At 34.9% G+C, this 23360-nt stretch overlaps 1 protein-coding gene across 1 annotated transcript in view; it reads left to right on the top strand.

Moving 5' to 3' along the window:
• Positions 1–23360, top strand: part of Scaper (S-phase cyclin A associated protein in the ER) — a 484560-nt gene that overhangs the window by 186654 nt on the left and 274546 nt on the right.

Below are 23360 nucleotides of genomic sequence, written 5' to 3'. Positions count from 1 at the left end.
TGGCCGTAGTTAATTATTTTTCTTAGATTGTCAGTTCCCTCTAGGCAGAGAACATCAGGAACACACCTGTAATTAAATAAAATAGGATTTGTTGACTTGTTAAAAGAAGGAAAAACATATACCATGGAAAGTTGTAGAGCTTTTCAGGAAGAAGGTATTAGAAAGGTCTTTTAGAATTTGGCTAATGCTAGGTGATTTGGGGGAATACTCAAGGAGATGAGACTTTGGTATGATTAGGATGCTATCAGAAAGCAAGTAATTCTGTGGTTGGTTTCTTAATAAATTTTATCTGGGTAGAAGAAATGAAGCTGCTGTTCTCCCAAGGGTTTTAGGATATGACCAATTCATTGTTGGGGGAGGCAGTCGCACATGTTACTTGGCTTACTTTGCTGGAATTCCTTCCCTAGAAGGATTTACCCCTTAAGTTTCAACCTCTTTGATAGCTTTAAACTCCAAATTCTGCCTCCTTAGCTCACGGAGACTGCCAGCTTGCACTGTTCTCCCATGCCAAAGATTGACATAACCCATTAAGGAAAAATTCGGGGTGAATGTCAGCTCACTCCCTGTGCATCTCTTCTTTTAGGTATTATTGTCTCTGCAGTTCTGGTCATGTTGGCTATTCTTCAGTGCCTTCAAATAGTTGCTTTATATATTGTATGCAGTTTTTGGAGTTGGAACATTGGTCTACTACAACAAGCCAGTTCACTGTGACTGGAATGAAAGTTTCTAGTGTTTAAATTCCTATATATTCATGTTTTACACAATGCTTGACACATAGTTAAGGTTTTTAATAAATATGCTTTAAATTGAGTTGAATTAAACCGAAAGGGTATACACATGACTTGAAGGTATCATTGAAGTGGGTCTCTATATTTCTCATTTCTAAATCTAAGTATTTTTGATACAAATGAAATGGAATATGGAAGTAATTATCTGTTTGAACTTGTATCTTTTTTTGCTTTTTATTCAAATGTATTTTAAGAGCGAGTAGTATAGAATTTTTTCTGATTTAAATCTTTTGTAAATATCCCTATTTTCTATTTGAGTTGGCTGTTTAGAACTCGAGTTCCCTATGTGTGTGTTCTACTTTGAAAATATTCTTTAAAAATTCATTTTTATAAACGAAATAATTTTCTTAATGATATTGCTTTAATTATAAGATGATAGTTTCCATTATGGTGGAAATTCTTTCATTTATAAAAGTTATTTGAGGTTAGGCTCCATCAACAAAAAAATAAATATACTATTTAATTTACAAAAATTTTTGAAAATTTTTCTTGATTATGCTGTTACATAAACTGAAATGTAAACTTTTGTGTTTTTATTTCAATGAGAAAAGGTGAAAGGGAGAGAATATTAGAAATTTTAAAATTTTTGAAAAAATAATGTGCAATAATATCTGATACTTACAGCTATATAATGGTCTGATATTTAGTCATTGTTGTTGAAGATGTGATTGATGTGTTCATTTTGTATACTGTTTCAGTTCAAAGGAATTTTCTGAAATTTTGTGCTTAATTCATACAGATATTCTTGGTGATAGACCATTCTTCCTAAAAATTAGTGTACAGTGTAACATGTGAATTATGATATAGAATGACTATTTTATATTACTCACATAGAAGTTTCATTTTTAATCAGTGAATATATCTATAGTAAACATACTTGTTTTACTTAAAGTTATTACTTGTCATCTGTGATGTCTTTATATTATATATACCTTGTCTGTGACCCTTCTTCTTTGACATATAAGATTTTATTTATATCACCTCTGACCTAATAAAATTGTGCCTTTGACCCTATGCACTTGACATCTCAAGATAACTTACTCTTGATCTTTGACACATTTTATTTTAAGCCTCTTAAACATAATAGGTGGCTGCTGAGTAAGAAAGCTTTATTGTTTGGTATTTTTATTATAATTTAACTGGGAAATTTTTCTGGTATTTCTTGAGAGTCACAAAATGAACTGTTGTTATGTTTGATTTTTTTCTTCTTTCATTATCTTAGAATTCAAATGATAACAGTATGTGATTTTTAAAGGTCAAAAATGGATGTTAGATATAAATGCATTCTAAAATTAAATTGTTACATGCATTTCTAGAGAAACAATAACTTAATTTGTTTTTATGCTTGATTTCTTTGTTGTCCTATTTTCATACTATGAGGAAGCTAAGAGTATTTTTTGGTGCAAGTTGCAAGTATATTTAATCATGTATGGAGAATGGAGGTTATAAAGTTGTGCACTTTTTTCAATTTTGGATCTGTATATTTCTGATACTTCTTTGCTTTCAGAGCATGTAAATTATGCAAACTGTTATGCCATATACTTAAATGTAGAGAAACTAATCATTAATTTTCATTTTATTCCTAACAGCATGAATAGGATCATCATGAAAGATTTTAAATTAATATAACTTATCAGATGTTTAAAACCCAGATGTGATTTTGAGATTATGAAATTAGTATTTCTCCCTAGAAAATTATGCTAATCAGTCAATTCCTGGGGAGAAGATAAATGTTAAATTAGCAAAAATATAAAGCCATTACTATAATTAATGAAATGTAAGCTGACTTATTTGGTCAGGATGTGTCTGGCATTGAGGTGGAAGGTAACAAGATGTTTCCCAGAATTGTCGATAGTCTGGGAAATAATAGCTAACTCCTTATAGACTTGTTCATTTCCTTACCTTTATTATCTTTGAAGAAACTGAAGAAACTGTTTATATTTTTTAATTGATTTTTTATTTGTTTAATTGTACATGACAGTAGAATGCATTTATACATTTCTATAGATCATACATAAATGGAGTGCAATCCCTCACCCCTCCAACTATACATATTGCAAGATCACTTCGGTCATGCAGTCATATATGCACATGAGGTAATAATGTCTGTTTCATTCTACCATCATTCCTACTCCCATACCCTCTCCCCCTCCCTTCACTCCCCTCTAGTCTCTCTTTATAATCACATTAAGAAACATCTTGTTTGCCTTTCAGTAGAAAATCAAATCAAATGAACAAACTCTTCAGTCATTTAGAATAAATCTTCAAGGTGTTTTTTTTTCCTAATTTCTCAGTCAGGTTATTAAGTTTAAATCAATTTGAGAAGTGATTTTAAAACATTTTTCTTTAAGGGTGTAACTTCTTTAATTTTCTCTTCCGTGATATGGAAAAATGTATATAGGTGTGTGTGTGGGTGGGAGAAAACATGTATATGTATCCAATATATAGTGCAAACATAGTTGATTATCAATTTATATATTTATTCAAGCATTTTAATTGGGTGGTAAGCTCACATCATAACTATGATGTGCAGAGAATGTATAGCTGTGTATTTATGGCTAATTTTGTTATCTACATTGGTTCAAGGAAAAAACTTTTTACTAGGTAACCAATTTGTTTTGAATCTTAGTTTGACCAGTGATTTAAATAGTTGCCTTAGTTAGTATCCAACCTCTTTTGAATAAAAATGCTGTGGACTGAATGTTTGCATCCCCCCAAATTCATGTTAAAACCCTAATCTCCAATGTGATAGTGTTTGAAGGGTGAGACTTTGGGAAATAATTAGGTTGTAAGGGCAGAATTCTCATGATTTGATTGGTGCCGTTTTATAAGATACAAGAGTTTGCTCTTTTCTTGCTATGCAAGGATACAACAAAAAGACATCCATGTGAGAAAACAAGGACCTAACCAGGCTGGAAACCCTGATTTCAGACTGCTCAGCCTCTAGAAGTATGAGAAATAAATATTTGCTGTTTAAACCACCAGTCTATGGTAATCTGTTTTAGCAGCCCAAACTAAGACTGCCCATGCCTAAGGTCCCTAAGGGGCCATCTGTGTGATTGAGGGGAAGAATATGGCTTTTATGACCCCATGGTGAGGAGGAAAAGTTGAGATCTTATTACATGGTGTTTTCTGTAGTTTCTGATATCCATTGTGAGTTCTTGTTTGCTTGTTCACTTAGTGTGGTTAATGCTCCAGAGGAACATCAACCATTTATTTACCGCCTGCTGTCCCAGCCTCCCCTCATTCCTCTCTGCCTGCATATGTTGGAATCTTTGCCATAACCTCCATTTTAGCTGTTGGTGGGCCTGTTGACTTTCACCACAGGGTCTATATCACCTGGTAACTGAGGACATCTTGGGATGGGTCTTGTTCTGACCATGTCCCATAACCATATTAATGATGCCACATTACATGTGGTGCCAGGAACAGCTAGACAAACAGTCTCTTTTGAGAAATAGCACTTTGGGTATTACTCTCTCTTAGCTGATACATCTCTCTTACTTAGTACCTACCCTTTTCTTTTCTTTCTTTTGTTTAGTTATTTTGACGTGGAGGGAATAAAATGTGCCTTAACCTCTTCTTCCTCCTTACTCTAACCATGTAACCAAGAATTAGGATTAGAAAAGGAAATTTCCTCTCTATCCTGGAACTTCTCAGATCGATCAGTTGATCGATCGATACATCTTTCTCTCTTTTAACCCTTTCTACTCACTGAATTGAATGCTAAAGTTTGAATCTTGCAGTGGTGTTGATATCCTAAGGGACAAGATACATAAATTTATTAAGTCTCACAATAATAGCTTGGTTTATAAGACTTTGAATATACTGAGTCTTGCTGCACATATTTATTTTGCATAACTCAAGTTGATTATTATGGGGTACTTTTTTGCTTTCATTTATTTTAGAATATATTCTGATCTCCATTCTAACTGGATTCTGTGGGGAAAGACCATCTGTGAAGAAAGATAAGATAATCATTATTATAATCTATTTCATATTTACCTGTTTTTTCTTGAATGTTATAAAACCTTTCCACTTTCACTGCTAATAATCAGTTACTTATCTGTGTTGATTGCTCTTTTATTCAACATTTGGTTTTGGAGATGCTGAGCATTAATGAATGATTCATGTTCAGAAACTGAAAGAACTGTAAATTTCTTGTGGTTTTTGTGGTAAGTTTTAACTACAGAAAGTTTTCTTCCATGAATCTTATTTTTTAAACAGTTGCTTTTATTACAAAGTAAAATTTTAAGTAGGTAACAAATGCCATTTAAGAACTTAAATAATTTAATTTTTGGTTAATTATTTTCTGTAACTCTTAGATCTTACTATTAGACTAACACAAATATGAAAAGCCAGTTCATCTATATTTCTGTCTGGAAGGCCTTGGAGCATATAATATAATACGTGCTATTTTTCAGGTTGCTTAATTTTATAGTTACTTACGATAATTAATAATATTCTTGCCAGACATGGTGGCACAGGCCTGTAATCCCAGCAGTTTGGGAGACTGAGGCAGGAGGATCATGAGTTCAAAGCCAGCCTCAGCAAAAGAGTGGCTCTAAGCAACTCAGTGAGACCCTGTCTCTAAATAAAATACAAAGTCAGGTTAGGGATGTGGCTCAGTGGTCTAGTGCCCATGAGTTCAATCCCTGGTAATACCTCCTGACTCCAAAAAAACCCCCCAGTATTCTTTCTTTCAACATTTGTTTATTTAGGGATTAGAATGGAATATTTCTAGTTGCTAATTTTAAATATTAAAAGTTATAATTGACTGGGCAGTTATTTATAGCTTTTAAGAAGTTAAGTACATATGTGAACACTGTTGCTTTATAAAATATATAAAAACCCCTCAAACTTATTTATTATTGTTTTGGATCCTTTTAACTTAGCATGATTGGGAACTTTTGACTGCTTTTCTTATATCTGCAAAGTTCAAGTTAATAAGTTTTTCATCTGCCTGTGGCCATGGTGTATTAAAAAGTGGAGCAACCATATGATTATTTCACAGTTGGTTTCTTTCAGCTGAATGATGAGGATCCAGCAAGGTTATGATGAGGCAAATTTGTACAAATCAAACTGCTTCTCCTTGAATGTACATTCAAAATCTTATCATATGTACTCTTTTTCAAATATTTTTTTAGTTGTTTAAGGACCTTTATTTTCTATGTGGTGCTGAGGTTTGAACCCAGTGCCTCATGCATGCTAGGCAAGTGTTCCACCACTGAGCCACAACTCCAGCCCTCATATTTACTTTTTTAAGTAGAATTTTTATGTGTGCCTAATTTTGAAATCTATAATATGACAATTTCATTGGGGTAGAAATGAATGAATGAAAGAATTTTTCAATAGGAGTTTATGAATGGAATAGTTTTGCCTTAACAGTGAGGAAAGATGACAAATTGGGCATTTTACCTGCCTAATTTAGATTTTCTTCATTTTGGTGAATAAATAATAGATTATAAATGTTCTTACTTTTTTTTTTTTACTTTATCTGAAATTCATCATCTAATATTTTAATTCCAAACTGGGCATTTATTGATGAGCAGGGAATATCCATTTTAGAAATAATTATTTTGTATAATAAGTTTAATTGTCGCTATATCTTCTTGCCATTGGCAGAGAACCTACATCTATTATATTAGAAAAATCACAAAGCTATAAATAGTTTTCACAATAACATGGTTTAGTTTTCTCTATGTTAGTTAGCTTTGTGTCTGACAAGAACAATTTAGAGAAGGGAAAGTATATTTTGGCTCACAATTTTAGAGGTTTATTGTATACTTTACTGAATCCATTGTTTTGGACCTAAATGATGGAGAAGGTCATAGTGAAAGGAAGCTGCTCTGCTCTTGGTAGCCAGGAAGCAGAGCAAGGGAAAAGGACCACAGGGAAGATAAACCCCTCTAGTGTCCCCATGTCCTGCCTCCTTTAGCCATACCCCACCTGTCTAAAGTTACCTCCAATTAGTTCATTCAAAGTAGAATGGGCAGATTAGGTTGCAGCTCTCATAATCTAATCATTCATCACCAAATATTCCTGCATTAACACAAGAGCTTTTAAGAGACACCTTATATCTAAACTGTAGCACTCTCAAAGAATTTGTTTTAGGTTACAAAATATTTCAGCATCGTTATTAATGTAGCTAACCCTATATTTCTGCCACCTATATAACACTTTTTTTTTTTTTTGATACTTGGAAGGATGGAAAAATACAAATGTGGATTTGGGACCATATATAGGGAATAGAACTAAATCTTTATGTTCCCTGTTGTGAAGTCAGTAGATAATACTAAAACTGAAAAGTGAAGAAGTAGCTGTAAAAATATTAAAGAACATAAACAAAAATATTTCTCAGATAAAATCATTGTCTCTGGACTAGGGAAACAAGTAGAGAAATGAGTAAAAAACTGCTTTTTTTGTTTGTTTTTGTCTGATGAAATTAGGTATATAGGTAACTTTGATGGAAGTAAACACATTTTTAAAAATTAAAATGAGGATAATGGAGATTGTGTCCATATAGCCCAGGATTCTTCTTTGTCCTTTTTTTTTTTTTTTTTTAAATTACATTTACATTAAAATTAAAATGAATGCATCTGCATCAGAAAACCATTATAGCAAATTTGGATATTTGAACCAATAACACCTTTATTTTTTTTTACTATTTTAAATTATTATAGTGTCATTTGATACCCTTATAAGAGTTCAAATACTGGATTCTATTTAAGGCCATTTTGATCAGATTGTTGAGGTAGGCGCATGTAGTTCTAAATTCAAGCTTAGTTTTTTTGAGTTGTAGAATTGACCCCAAACAGAGAATTAAGTAGTGGGTGATTGACTCTTTCCAAGGTTTTAGCTGTGTTGATTAGCTGTAAAATTTGGAGTGCAAAATGACCCTAGATTTATACAGGTAGGTCGTTCAGTAATTTGGCATATTAAGGTGAATAAAATTGACTTAATTTTACTGTTCTTTTCTAATTTGCAGTTTTTGTTTTTGTTTTAGGTGCTGGGGATCGATCCCAGGGTCTTGTGCTTGCAAGGCAAGCACTCTACCGACAGAGCTATCTCCCCAGCCCCTAATTTGCAGTTTTTTAAAATAATGTTATTGCATTTTAAAAAGATTTTACACCTTTTATTTATTTATTTTTATGTGGTGCTGAGGATTGAACCTAGTGCCTCACACATGCTAGGCAAACACTCCACCACTGAGCTACAACCCCAGCCCTAATTGGCAGTTTTAATTTAATCAGTTTACAGATTTTTGTAAGTGTTTTATCAAGTTAAGGAAATTCCCTTCTATCCCTCACTTTGTAAGATTTGAAAAATAACAAATTGGTATTAATTTGTATTGGATTTTTTCCTCCATTTTATGATTGTTTTATAAAAATTACTTTAGCTAAAGAGAAAAGTACTTAGAGCAGAATGTAATTGGGCAGAGGTTTCTTTTATTTCTTTCAATTTTTTGTGCAATATAATTTTTCTAATTTTTAAAAAATATTTTTAGTTGTAGAAGGACATACCTTTATTTATTTTTATGTGATGCTGAGGATTGAACACAGTGTCTTACACATGACGGGCAAGCACACCACAACTGAGCTATAACTTAATTTTTCTAATTATAAATCTGCTTTGTCATGATTTTTAAAAACGCATAGTTAAATTTGTTTTGAAGTTATTTAGAATTTTCCTTTTTAAAGATTATATTAGCTCATATAAAAACCAGCTTGTTTTTCCTATTTATTTTTTTTATTTCTCAGAACATGTTGTTTAAAACAGAAATTCTCTCTTCCTTGAATGTTTTATTTAATGTGTCAGTAAAATTCCACGTTCTTGATATGTGTTTATTTGGAATTTTTTGTATTTTGTTTGTGACAAAATACTTAAAACTTAAAATTTACTATCTTATTTTTTCTAGCTTGTTGAAATACAGATGACAAAATTGTTTGTATTTGAGGTATAAATTGTGATATTTTAACATGTGTATAAATTGGGTGGTGATTACCACAATGAATTGTTTCTGTACACTAACAATGAATTGTCTAAAAAAGAAATTAAGAAGAGATTTCATTTACAATACAATTGAAAAGAATAAAATGCTTAGGAGCAAATTTAACCTAGGATATGAAAGATTTTTACACTGGAAACCATAAGCACTGATGAAAGAAAAAGAATAAGGCATGAATAAATTAGGAAAGATAACCTGTGATCATAGATTGGAAAAAATTAATACTGTTGTATTTGTCAGTATTACTCAAAGAATCTAAAGATTTAGTGCAATCCCTGTTAAATTACAATGATGTCTTTCAGAAAAAGAGAGCATTCCAAACATTTGTATGGAATCTCGAAAGACCCTATGTAGCCTGAGCAATCTTGAGAAAGAAGGAAAAAGGCTAGAGGTCTCTCACTTGCTGATTTCAAAGTCATAGTTTGCATCCTTTATCATTTTTAAGAGTATAGTGTGGTTACCTTATGTTAAATTCATGTCATTGTGCTACCTTTAAGACCACCCATCTATGGAACATTTTTACATCCTGAAGGAACAGTAAGATGAAAACCAGTAATTCCCCATTCCCTCCTTCCTCCAGCATCTTACAACCACCCTTCCAATTTCTGTCTCCATGAATCTCAGATAAGTGGAAACATGCAGTATTTATCCTTTTTTGTTGTCCTTCCCTCAATATAATGTTGTAAAGATGCATTCATGTTATAGCATGTGACAGAATTTACTTCCTTAGGGTGGAATAGTATTCTATTGTATTCAGTTTTATTCCTTTTTACATACCATATTTTGTTAAGGTTATTTGTCCATTGATGGACAGTTGGGTTGCTTCCACCTTTTAATTATTCCAAATAATGCTACTGTGAACATAGACATACAAATACTTGTTTGAGTCCTTGCTTTCAGTTCTTTTGGGTATGTAACCAGAAGGGGATTTCTGGGTCACATGATAATTCTATTTTAAAATTTTTCAGGAATGCTGTACTGTTTTTCACAATGGCTATATTATTTTCTATTCCTGCTAGCAGTTTCTCTATATCCTCGCCAACACTTGTTATTTTCTGTTTTTTAATTGTAGCCATCCTAATAGGCTGGGCAGATTTTACATTAGCAGTGTATTTCTTTGCATGCATTTAGATTTTCTATGATTTACTTACTACGTGTATTTTGGTAAAATGACATTTTATTCTAAAAAACTTTTCAAAGTCTTGGCAAAAAATTTTCATGTTATTTTATGATATTAAAATAAATTTTTATCTCTAACTGAATCTCCTTTTTCATTTTTAACATTGTTTGTCTTTATTTTCATCTTTATCATTCTTGCCAGATATCTGTATTTCTATATATTTGATTGTTGGTTTTGTTGATCCTTCTTTGTTTGTTTCATTAATGTCTGTTCCTGACATTATCATTTCCTGTTTTACTTTTTCTGAGAAATTATTTTGATATATTTTTTACAAATTGTCTCTAATGAATTTCTTTTATCACTGGTTCATATCTGTAATTACAATGTTGAACACGTGGAGTAATAATAAGCATCCTCTTTTCATATTTTAAAGAGTCTGATTCTGATGTTTTCTTCTTAAAGTAATTTTTGCTCTATATGTTTCATAATCTTTGCATTAGAGAAGTTTCTATTTCTAATTTATCAAGGTTTTTGTTATCTGTGTAATTTTAATCTTTTAATGTAATGAATTACATTTATTAATTTTTTAATATTAAGCTATAATTGGAAAACTTATGTTGTTAGTGGCATATTACCTTTTTAATATATTATTAGTATTGTTCACTGTTTTTTATCCCCAAATAAAATCAGTCTTTATTGAATCACACCTCAGAGTTTGAATTTGCTCTTGGTACAAAGCAACCACTAAGTACACATTATAATATTATTTGTTAATGTAATAATTCTTCCCCAGCTCATCCAAAGTGCAGTGCACATGACTCCAAAGACTGCAATTTGGGGCTTGTGTACATGAACTGAAAAACTGCAACTCCAAGTTTCAAAACTAGTTTCAAAACAAGTTTCAAAAATAATTTAAAAATTATACGGGAGGTTTTCAAGATGGCGGATTAGAGGGTGGCTGCATTTCATGTTGCTCCAGGACACAGGATTCAAAGGAGGAGATAGTGAGAGACTTGGGACCAACTCAAAGCTGCCGGGTGAGTCTCTCCCATTGGGGAGGCGTCCTGGATGGGGCGGTAGCCCTGGAACGCAGGGAACTTTGTGAAGTAGAGTTGCCCGGCGAGACGCCCCTCCCCCCCCGCTGAAGCGGTAAACACAGACAACTGGGATCATCGTAGAGGAGGCGGCTCAGCACAGCACTTGGACTCAGAACAACCACTGGGGCTCCGGGTGGCTGCCTGAGGAGGAGCTGCGTGGCGAACTGTTTGGACTCAGAGCTACCGCTTCTGAACACCCGGGGGGTTGCCCGGAAGAAGAGGAGAAGCGTGGCGGGTCGCTTGGTCTAGGAGTGACTGCATCAGAGCTACAGGCGGTTGCCAGAGGAGGAGGCGAGTGGTGAGTTGTTTGGACTCAAAGCGACAGCTCCTGAACACCGGTGGCCTTCCTGGAGGAGGAGCGCGGTGGATCGCTTGGTCTCCGAGCAACCACTCCTGAACACCCGGGGGGGCTACCCCGAGGAGGAGGAGGAACAGGGCGAGTCACTTGGACTCGGAGTGACTGCCTAGGGCTACGGGCGGTTGGCGGGAGGAGGAGACGCGAAGTGAGTTGCTTGGACTCCTAGTGACTGCGTTGGAACACCGGGCGGCTGTCCGGAGGAAGAGGTGTGTGGTGGGTCTCTGGGTCTCGGAGCTATTGTACGGAGCTCCAGGTGGCGGCTCAGAGGAGGGGCCGCATAGCCAGGCGATTAGGTACAGAGCAGGGTCCCAGGACATGGGTGGCTTCTTGGTGGAAGAGCCCCACAGAGACACGCCTAGGAGCGGAGCGAAGTTTCCAGGACTGCGGGCAGATTCTCTGAGGAGAGGCAGCCTAAGGAGACTCATCTGCGAAGGGTGAGGCTCCCAGGCCCAGGAGGTAGGTACGGGCCCCTGGGAACGTTGCAGAGGAAGGCAGCCCAGCCCAAGCGGTAGTTGTAGATTGAGGGGAACCTCTAGGAGGGGAACTGACCAGCGAGACCTCCCCACTGGGTGAGTCTTCCCTGCCGGGTGAGATTTTCCCACAAGTACGGTAAAATCAAAGACACAGGCACAAACAGGCCTTGCCTTAGCCTGCAGCCTAGTTCCCCTTTGGATGACCATTGGTCAATAAGTGGAGGCATCTCTGCCCACTATCAGGGAATATACCCCACCTGAGGGTCACCACCCTAGAGAGGCAGCTTCCTTGTGGAGCACCGCATTATCAACTTCCTCCAAGACTGCAGGCTACTGAAGGATAAGAGGGGATATACTAGCAATCTTCAGGGACATTATAAGTCAATAGAGGAAATCTGCAATATCTTAATGACCCACTGATTCCTGAACAATATGAGAAAACAAGGGAAGAAAATGCCCCAAACAAATCTAGATGTTACATCAATAAAATCCAACGACAGCATGGCAGAAGAAATGACAGACAGGGAGTTCAGAATGTACATAATTAAAATGATCAGGGAAGAAAACGATGAGATGAAAGAGCAAATGCAGGCATTGAATGATGAGATGAAAGAGCAAATGCAGGCATTGAATGATAGCACCAATCGACAGTTAAAAGAGCAAATACAGGAAGCAAAAGATCATTTCAATAAAGAGTTAGAGATATTGAAAAACAACCAAACAGAAATCCTTGAAATGAAGGAAACAATAAACCAAATTAAGAACTCCATAGAAAGCATAACCAATAGGATAGAACACCTGGAAGACAGAACCTCAGATATTGAAGACAAAATATTTAACCTTGAAAACAAAGTTGAACAAACAGAGAAGATGGTAAGGAATCATGAACACAATCTCCAAGAACTATGGGATATCATGAAAAGACCAAATTTGAGAATTATTGGGATTGAGGAAGGCTTAGAGAAACAAACCAAAGGAATGAACAATCTGATGAAATGATATCAGAAAATTTCCCAAATCTGAAGAATGAAATGGAAAATCAAGTTCAAGAGGCTTATAGAACTCCAAATACACAAAATTACAACAGACCCACACCAAGGCACATTATAATGAAAATACCTAACATACAAAATGAAGACAGAATTTTAAAGGCTGTGAGAGAAAAGAACCAAATTATCTTCAGGGGGAAACCAATACGGATATCAGCAGATTTTTCAGTCCAAACCTGAAAAGCTAGAAGGGCCTGGAACAACATTTTTCAAGCCCTGAAAGAAAATGGTTGCCAACCAAGAATCTTATACCCAGCAAAACTTACCTTCAAATTTGATGATGAAATAAAATCATTCCATGATAAACAAAAGCTAAAAGAATTTACAAAAAGAAAGCCAGCATTACAGAACATTCTCAGCAAAATATTCCATGAGGAAGAGATAAAAAACAAGCAAATCAGCAAAGGGAGGAATTATCCTAAAGGAACTGTTAAATAAAGGAGGAACCAAGTTGTGTCAAAAAAATAAATAAAATTTAAAAATGAACCAAATGACCGGGAATACAAATCATATCTCAATAATAACCCTGAATGTTAATGGCCTGAATTCATCAATCAAAAGACATACACTGGCAGATTGGATTAAAAAGAAAGAACCAACAATATGTTGCCTGCAAGAGACTCCCCTCATAGAAAGAGATACCCATAGACTAAAGGTGAAAGGATAGGGAAAAACATACCATGCACATGGACTCAGCAAAAAAGCTGGAGTATCCATCCTCATTTCAGATAATGTGGACTTCAAGCCAAAGTTAATCACAAGGGATAAAGAAGGACATTTCATACTGCTTAAGGGAAGCAAAAATCAGCAAGATATAACAATCATGAACATCTATGCCCCAAACGGTGGCTCATCCATGTATGTCAAACAAATTCTTCTGAATTTTAGAAACCAAATAGACCGTAACACAATAATACTAGGTGATTTTAACACGCCTCTCTCACCACTGGACAGATCTTCCAAGCAAAAATTGAACAAAGAAACCATAGATCTCAATAACACAATCAATAATTTAGGCTTAACAGACATTTATAGAATATACCATCCAACCAAGAGTGAATACACTTTCTTCTCAGCAGCACATGGATCCTTCTCTAAAATAGACCATATATTATGCCACAAAGCTAATGTCAGCAAATACAAGAAGATAGAGACACTACCTTGTATTCTATCAGATCATAATGCATTGAAGTTAGAAATAAATGAAAGAGTAAAAAACAGAAACTACTCCAACACCTGGAGATTAAACAATATGCTATTATATGATGAATGGATAACAGAAGATATTAGAAAGGAAATTAAAAAATTCTTAGAGGTAAATGGGAACAAAGAAACATCATATCAAAATCTCTGGGACACTATGAAAGCAGTACTTAGAGGAAAATTTATTTCACAGAGTACATTTAATAAAAGAAGTAAAACTGAACAAGTAAATGACCTAACACTACAGCTCAAAGCCCTAGAAAAAGAAGAACAGACCAACACCAAAAGTAGTAGAAGAAAGGAAATAGTTAAACTCAGAGCTGAAATCAACGAAATTGAAATGAAAGAAACAATACAAAAAATTGACAAAATAAATAGTTGGTTCTTTGAAAAAAATAAACAAAATTGATAAACCCTTAGCCACACTAACAAAGAGAAGGAGAGAGAAAACCCAAATTACTAAAATTTGGAATGAACAAGGAAACATCACTACAGACACGAGTGAAATACAAAACATAATTAGAAGCTATTTTGAAAATCTATACTCCAACAAAATAGAAAATTTCGAAGACATCAGCAGGTTTCTAGAGACATATGAATTGCCTAAACTGAACGAGGAGGACATACACAATTTAAATAGACCAATTTCAAGTAATGAAATAGATGAAGTCATCAAAAGCCTACCAAAAAGAAAAGTCCAGGACCAGATGGGTTCTCAGCTGAGTTCTACAAAACCTTTAAAGAAGAGCTCATTCCAATACTTCTCAAAGTATTCCATAAAATAGAAGACGAGGGAACCCTCCCAAACTCATTCTATGAAGCCAATATCACCCTGATACCAAAAGCAGACAGAGACACACCGAGGAAAGAAAATTTCAGACCAATATCCTTAATGAACATCGACGCAAAAATCCTAAACAAAATTTCAGCAAATCACATACAAAAACATATTAAAAAGATAGTCCACCATGATCAAGTGGGTTTCATCCCAGGGATGCAAGGTTGGTTCAACATCAGGAAATCAGTAAATATAATTCACCATATCAATAGGCTTAAAGTCACATGATTATTTCAATGCATGCAGAAAAAGCATTTCATAAAATACAGCACCGCTTCATGCTCAAAACACTAGAAAAAATAGGGATAGTGGGAACATTCCTTAACATTGTAAAGGCCATCTATGCTAAGTCCATGGCTAATATCTTTCTAAATGGTGACAACTGAAAGCATTCCCCCTAAAAACTGGAACAAGGCAGGGATGCCCTCTTTCATCACTTCTTTTCAATATCGTTCTTGAAACTCTAGCCAGAGCAATTAGTAAGACCAAAGAAATGAAAGGGATACGAATAGGAAAAGAAGAACTCAAACTATCCCTATTTGCTGATGATATGATTATATAAGTAGAGGAACCAGGAAATTCCACCAGAAAACTTTTAGAACTCATAAGTGAATTCAGTAAAGTAGCGGGATATAAGATCAATGCACATAAATCTAATGCATGTTTATATATGAGTGATGAATCTTCAGAAAGAGAAATTAGGAAAACTACCCCATTCACAATAGCATGGAAAAAAATAAAATACTTGGGAATCAATCTCACAAAAGAGGTGAAAGACCTCTACAGTGAGAACTACAGAACACTAAAGAAAGAAATTAGAGAAAACCTCAGAACGTGGAAAGATCTCCCATGTTCTTGTATGGGCCGAATTAATATTGTCAAAATGGCCATACTACCAAAAGTCCTAAACAGATACAATGCAATTCCAATTAAAATCCCAATGATGTACCTTACAGAAATAGAGCAAGCAATTATGAAATTCATCTGGAAGAATAAATAACCCAGAATAGCTAAAGCAATCCTTGGCAGAAAGAGTGAAGCAGGGGTATCGCAATACCAGATCTTCAACTCTACTACAAAGCAATAGTAACAAAAACGGCATGGTATTGGTACCAAAATAGAAAGGTGGATCAATGGTACAGAATAGAGGACACGGACACAAACCCAAATAAATACAACTTTCTCATACTAGACAAAGGGGCCACAAATATGCAATGGAGAAAAGATAGCCTCTTCAACAAATGGTTCTGGGAGAATTGGAAGTCCATATGCAACACAATGAAACTAAACCCATATCTCTCACCATGCACGAAACTAAACTCAAAATGGATTAAGGACCTCGGAATCAGACCAGAGATCTTGCATCTTATAGAAGAAAAAGTAGGTCCAGATCGTCAACATGTCGGCTTAGGACCAGACTTCCTCAACAGGACTCCCATAGCATAAGAAATAAAAGCAAGAATCAATAACTCGGATAGATTCAAACTAAAAAGCTTTCTCTCAGCAAAGGAAACTATCAGCAATGCAAAGAAAGAGCCTACAGAGTGGGAGAAAATCTTTGCCAATCATACTTCAGATAGAGCGCTAATCTCCAGAATCTATAAAGAACTCAAAAAACTCTACACCAAGAATGCAAATAATCCAATCGACAAATGGGCTAAGGAAATGAATAGACACTTCACAGAAGAAGATGTGCAAGCAATCAACAAACATATGGAAAAATGTTCAACATCTCTAGTAATAAGAGAAATGCAAATCAAAACCACCCTAAGATTCCATCTGACCCCAATTAGAATGGCGAGTATCAAGAATACAAGCAACAACAGGTGTTGGCGAGGATGTGGGGAGAAAGGTACACTCTTACATTGCTGGTGGGGCTGCAAATTAGTGCAGTCACTCTGGAAAGCAGTGTGGAGACTCCTTAGAAAACTTGGAATGGAACCACTATTTGATGCAGCTATCCCACTCCTTGGCCTATACCCAAAGGACTTAAAATCAGCATATTACAGAGATATAGCCACATCAATGTTCATAGCTGCTCAGTTCACAATAGCCAGATTGTGGAACCAACCTAGATGTCCTTCAATTGATGAATTGATAAAAAGAAACTGTGGTATATATATACAATGGAATATTACTCAGCCATAAAGAGTGATAAAATTATGGCATTTGCAGGCAAATGGATGAAATTGGAGAATATCATGCTAAGTGAGATATGCCAATCTCAAAAAAACAAAGGACAAATGATATCGCTAGTAAGTGGATGATGACACATAATGGGGGGTGGGAGGGGTTAGTGTTAGGGTTAGAGTTAGGGTTAGGGAGGGGGGCAAGAATGGAGGAAGGAAGGACTGTATTTAGGGAAAAGAATGGTGGGGAGAGATGGGAGGAAGGGAAAAAATAACAGAATGAATCAAACAACATTATCCTATGTAAATGTACGATTACACAAATGGTATGCCTTTACGCCATGTACATACAGAGAAACAACATGTATCCCATTTGTTTACAATAAAAAAAATAAAAGTTTTGCTAAAAATAAAAAAAATTATTTATAGGACATAAGGTCTTTTTAATTTTATTACTCAGCAAGATATTGCACTTTCATTTGATTATAAGTCTGCCTCAGGTCAAAAAAATTATTGGATGCCCCTTAGAGGGGCTAAAAATTCAAAGGTACTAGATTTAACAGCTGAATAAGGTCATTACAAACAAGTTTGTTTACATTCTGCTGAAAACTCCTGAATGGTTTCAGCACCTAACAAAATCTACCAGGCTCCCCGGACCATGTGAGGTTAAATGGTTAAGTGATGGCAAAAGGTTTTAAAAGGAACCAATTGCTTTAAGTCATTCAGAGCCCATAATCTAAAGAATGATCAAAATCAAATCTTTATAACTGTTTAAATGTGATCCAAATCTGTTCACCATTTTTATTTTTTTTTTCAAAAGAAACATGCTATCAATAAGCACAAGCTCAGCTCTTCTCCAAGATTCCACATATCTTGAAGGAAATGTATGTTGCAGATCTTTTAGAAGAGGAGATCATCATCAGGCCTCTAAGAACATGTCTCAAAAGAACTTGTTCACTCTTAATGCATCCAAATTCATGGATGATAACAGTTTCATAATTTTCCTTTCTTAAATCTTCTTTCCCTGATTTTAGTGTCAGGATTATGCACATACAATAAGTTAGTAACATTTTTCTGTTTTCTGAATTTTTTATGTAAAACTCATCTGGTCCTGGAATTTTCTCTATGGAAAGATTTAAAAACAGCTCTTTAGTTTTATTAATGAGATTATTAAAATTTATTTGTTCATGATTCTCTTCTGCTACGTGAAAATTTTCCAGAAATTATTTTTGTACTGTTTTCAAATCAATTTCATATAACTATGAATATGAATAGTATTCTTGTATCTTTTTTTTTTTTTTGGTTTTTCTGGTACTGGCGATTGACTGGGGGGAAATAAACCACTGAGCCACATCCCCAACCCTTTTTTATATTTCATTTAGAGGGAGGACCTTGCTAAGGACCTTGCTAAGTTGCTGAACCTGACTGTGAACTCACATTTTTATTCCCTACATTATTTGTATTATATTACCCTTTTAGTTAATATTTTCACTTGTTATCCCTATGGTTTTAACTGGATCTCTTATAAATAGCTTGTGACTTGATTTTGTTCTTTTAAACTAGTCTTACAGCACTTGTGTTTTTGGTTGATAATTTTTTTTTTAATTTTTTTTTTGTAAACAAATGGGATACATGTTGATTCTCTGTACATGGAGTAAAGTCATACCATTTCTGCAGTCATACATTTACATAGGGTAATTTTTTTGATTCATTCTGTTATTTTTTCCATTCCCACCCAGCCCTCCCACCCCTCTTTTCCCTCTATACAGTCCCTCCTTCCTCCATACTTGCCCCCTCCTACCCCATAGGTGTCATCATCCGCTTATCAGCGAGATCATTCGTCCTTTGGTTTTTTGAGATTGGCTTATCTCATGTAGCATGATATTCTCCAATTTCATCCATTTGCCTGCAAAAGTCATAATTTTATCATTCTTTATGGCTGAGTAATATCCCATTGTGTGTGTATATATATATATATACAAACACATATATATATATATACGTGTATATATATATATATATATGCATATATATATATATACACATCACAGTTTCTTTATCCATTCATCAATTGAAGGACATCTAGGTTGGTTCCACAGTCTGGCTATTGTGAATTGAGCAGCTGTGAACATTGATGTGGCTGTATTTCTGTAGTATGCTGATTTTAAGTCCTTTGGGTATAGGCCGAGGAGTGGGATAGCTAGGCCAAATGGTGGGTCCATTCCAAGCTTTCTGAGGAATCTCCATACTGCTTTCCAGAGTGGCTGCACTAATTTGCAACCCCACCAGCAATGTGTGAGTGTACCTTTTCCCCTGCATCCTCGCCAACACCTATTGTTTCTTGTATTCTTGATAATGGCCATTCTAATTGGGGTGAGATGGAATCTTAGTTTGTTTTGATTTGCATTTCTCTTATTACTAGAGATGTTGAACATTTTTTCATGTATTTGTTGACTGCTTGTAGATCTTATGTGAAGTATCTGCTCATTTCTTTAGCCCATTTGTTGACTGGATTTTTTGTATTCTTGGTGTAGAGTTTTTTGAATTCTTTATATATTCTGGAAATTAGTGCTCTATCTGAAGGGTGGCAAAGATTTTCTCCCACTCTGTAGGCTCTCTCTTCACATTGCTGATAGTTTCCTTTGCTGAGAGAAAGCTTTTTAGTTTGAATCAATCCCAGTTATTGATTCTTGCTTTTATTTCTTGTGCTATGGGAGTCCTGTTGAGGAAGTCTGGTCCTAGGCCAACATGTAGAAGATTTGGACCTACTTTGTCTTCTGAAAGTTGAAGGGTTTCTGTCTGATTCCGAGGTCCTTGATCCATTTTGAGTTGAGTTTTATGCAGGGTGAGAGAAAAGGGTTTAGTTTTTTTCTGTTGCATATGGATTTCCAGTTTTCCCAGCACCCTTTGTTGAAGAGGGTATCTTTTCTCCATTGCGTATTTTGGCATCTTTGTCTCGATGAGAAAATTGTATTTATTTGGGTTTGTGTCCATGTCCTCTATTCTGTATCATTTATCTCACCTGTCTATTTTAGTACCAATACCATGCTGTTTTTGTTACTCTTGCTTTGTAGTATAGGTGAAGTTCTGGTATTGAAATACCCCCTGCTTCGCTCTTCCTGCTAAGATTGCTTTAGCTATTCTGGGTTTCTTATTCTTCCAGATGAATTTCATATTGCTTGCTCTATTTCTGTAAGGTACATCATTGGGATTTTAATTGGAATTGCATTGAATCTGTATAGCACTTTTGGTAGTATGGCCATTTTGACAATATTAATTCTGCCTATCCAGGAACATGGGAGATCTTTCCATCTTCTAGGTTTTCTTTAATTTCTTTCTTTAGTGTTCTGTATTTCTCATTATAGAAGTCTTTCACCTCTTTTGTTAGATGGATTCCCAAGTATTTATTTTTTTCGAGGCTATTGTGAATGTGGTAGTTTTCCTAACTTTCTTTCTGAAGATTCCATCACTTATGTATAAAAAATGCATTAGGATTATGAGCATTGATCTTATAACCTGCTACTTCATTGAATTAACTTAATGAGTTCTAAAGTTTTCTGGTGGAATTTCCTGGTTCCTCTAAATACAGAATCATGTTGTTGGCAAAATAGTGATAGTTTGAGTTCTTCTTTTCCTATTCGTATCCCTTTAATTTCCTTGGTCTGTTAATTGCTCTGGCTAGAGTTTCAAGGACGTGTTGAATAGAAGTGGTGAAAGAGGGCATCCCTGCCTTTTTTCCAGTTTTTAGAGTAGATACTGTCAGTTTTTCACTATTTAGAATGATATTAGCCATGGGCTTAGCATAGGTGGCCTTTAAAACGTTAAGAAATGTTCCCACTATCCCAATTTTTTCTAGTGTTTAGAGCATGAAGGTGCTGTATTTTATCAAATGCTTTTTTCTGCATCTATCGAAAAATCATGTGATTGTTGTCTTTAAGTCGGTTGATGTGGTGAATGACATTTATTGATTTCCAGCTGTTGAACCATCCTTATAGTCCCTGGGATAAAACCCATTTGATGGTGGTGCACTGTCTTTTTAATATATTTTGTTATGCGATTTGCTAAAATTTTGTTGAGAATTTTTGCATCAGTGTTCATTAAGGATATTGGTCTGAAATTTCTTTCTTCAGTGTATCTCTATCTGGTTTAGATATCAGGGTGATATTGACTTCATAGAATGAGTTTGGGAGGGTTCCCTCCTCTTCTATTTCATGAATACTTGAGGACTTATTGGAATGAGCTCTTCTTTAAAGTTGTGTAGAACTCGACTGAGAACCTTCTGGTCCCGAACTTTTCTTTGTTCGTAGGCTTTGTATGACTTCTATTTCATGACTTGAAATTGATCTATTTAAGTTGTATATGTGCTCCTCGTTCAGTTTAGGTAATTCATATGTGTCTAGAACCTGTTGATGTCTTCGAAATTTTCTATTTTGGTTGGAGTATAGATTTTCAAATAGCTTCTAATTATGTTTTGTATTTCACTCGTGTCTGTAGTGATGTTTGCCTTGTTCATTCCAAATTTTAGTAATTTGGGTTTTCTCTCTTCTTCTCTTTGTTAGTGTGGCTAAGGGTTTATCAATTTTGTTTATTTTTTCAAAGAACCAACTATTTATTTTGTCAATTTTTGTATTGTTTCTTTCATTTCAATTTCGTTGATTTCAGCTCTGAGTTTAACTATTTCCTTTCTTCTACTACTTTTGGTGTGGTCTGTTCTTCTTTTTCTAGGGCTTTGAGCTGTAGTGTTAGGTCTTTACTTGGTTCAGTTTTACTTCTTTTATTAAATGTACTCTGTGAAATAAATTTTCCTCTAAGTACTGCTTTCATATGTCCCAGAGATTTTGATATGATGTTTCTTTGTTCCCCATTTAACCTCTAAGAATTTTTAATTTCCTTTCTAATATCTTCTGTTATCCATTCATCATATACTAGCATATTGTTAATCTCCAGGTGTTGGAGTAGTTTCTGTTTTTTACTCTTCATTTATTTCTAACTTCAATGCATTATGATCTGATAGAATACAAGGTAGTGTCTCTATCTTCTTGTATTTGCTAACATTAGCTTTGTGGCATAATATATGGTCTAGTTTAGAGAAGGATCCATGTGCTGCTGAAAGAAAGTGTATTCGCTCTTGGTTGGATGGTATATTCTATAGATTGTCCGTTAAGCCTAAATTATTGATTGTGTTATTGAGATCTATGGTTTCTTTGTTAATTTTTGTTTGGAAGATCTGTCCAGTGGTGAGAGAGGTGTGTTAAATCGCCTAGTATTCTTTTCTGGTGGTCGATGTTGATTTCTGGAATTGAAAGGCATTTTTGAACATATGTGGATGAGCCATGTTTGGGGCATAGATTTTTATGATTGTTATGTCTTGCTGATTTATGCTTCCCTTAAGCAGTATGTAATGTTCTTCGTTATCTCTTCTGACTAGTTTTGGTTTGAAGTCTACATTATCTGAAATGAGGATGGATACTCCAGCTTTTTTGCTGTGTCCATGTGCATGGTATGTTTTTTCCCATCCTTTCACCTTTAATCTGTGGATATCTTTTTCTATGAGATGAGTCTCTTGCAGGCAGCCTATTGTTGGATTTTTCTTTTTAATCAAACCTGCCAGTCTATGTCTTTTGATTGATGAGTTCAGGCTATTAACATTCAGGGTTATTATTGAGATATGATTTGTATTCCCAGTTTTTTGGCTCATTTTTTTTATTTTGACACGATTTGTTTTCTCCTTTATTTGGCTATTCCTTTAGGGTAGTTCCTCCCTTTGCTGATTTGCATCATTGTTTTTCATCTCTTCCTCATGGAATATTTTGTTGAGAATGTTCTGTAATGCCGGCTTTCTTTTTGTAAATTCTTTTAGCTTTTGTTTATCATAGAAGGATTTTATTTCATTGTCAAAACTGAAGATAAATTTTGTTGGGTATAATATTCTTGGTTGGCATCTGTTTTCTTTCAGGGCTTGAAAAATATTGTTCCAGGCCCTTCTAGCTTTTAGGGTCTGGATTGAAAAATCTGCTGATATTCTTATTGGTTTCCCCCTGAAAGTAATTTGATTCTTTTCTCTCGCGGCTTTAAAATTCCTTCTTTAGTTTGTATGCTAGGTATTTTCATTATAATGTGCCTTGGTGTGGGTCTGTTTTAATTTTGTAGATTTAGAGTCCTATAAGCCTCTTGTACCTGGTTTTCCATTTCATTCTTCATATTTGGGAAATTTTCTGATATTATTTCATTGAATAGATTGTTCACTCCTTTGGTTTTTATCTCTGTGCATTTCTCAATCCCATTAATTCTTTTTTT

This window comes from Sciurus carolinensis, chromosome 2, assembly GCF_902686445.1.
Source record: "Sciurus carolinensis chromosome 2, mSciCar1.2, whole genome shotgun sequence".
In the NCBI taxonomy this organism is placed as follows: Eukaryota; Metazoa; Chordata; class Mammalia; order Rodentia; family Sciuridae; genus Sciurus; species Sciurus carolinensis.
The sequence above is the reverse complement of the archived record's forward strand: the minus strand, read 5'-3'. Positions and strand labels throughout refer to the sequence as shown.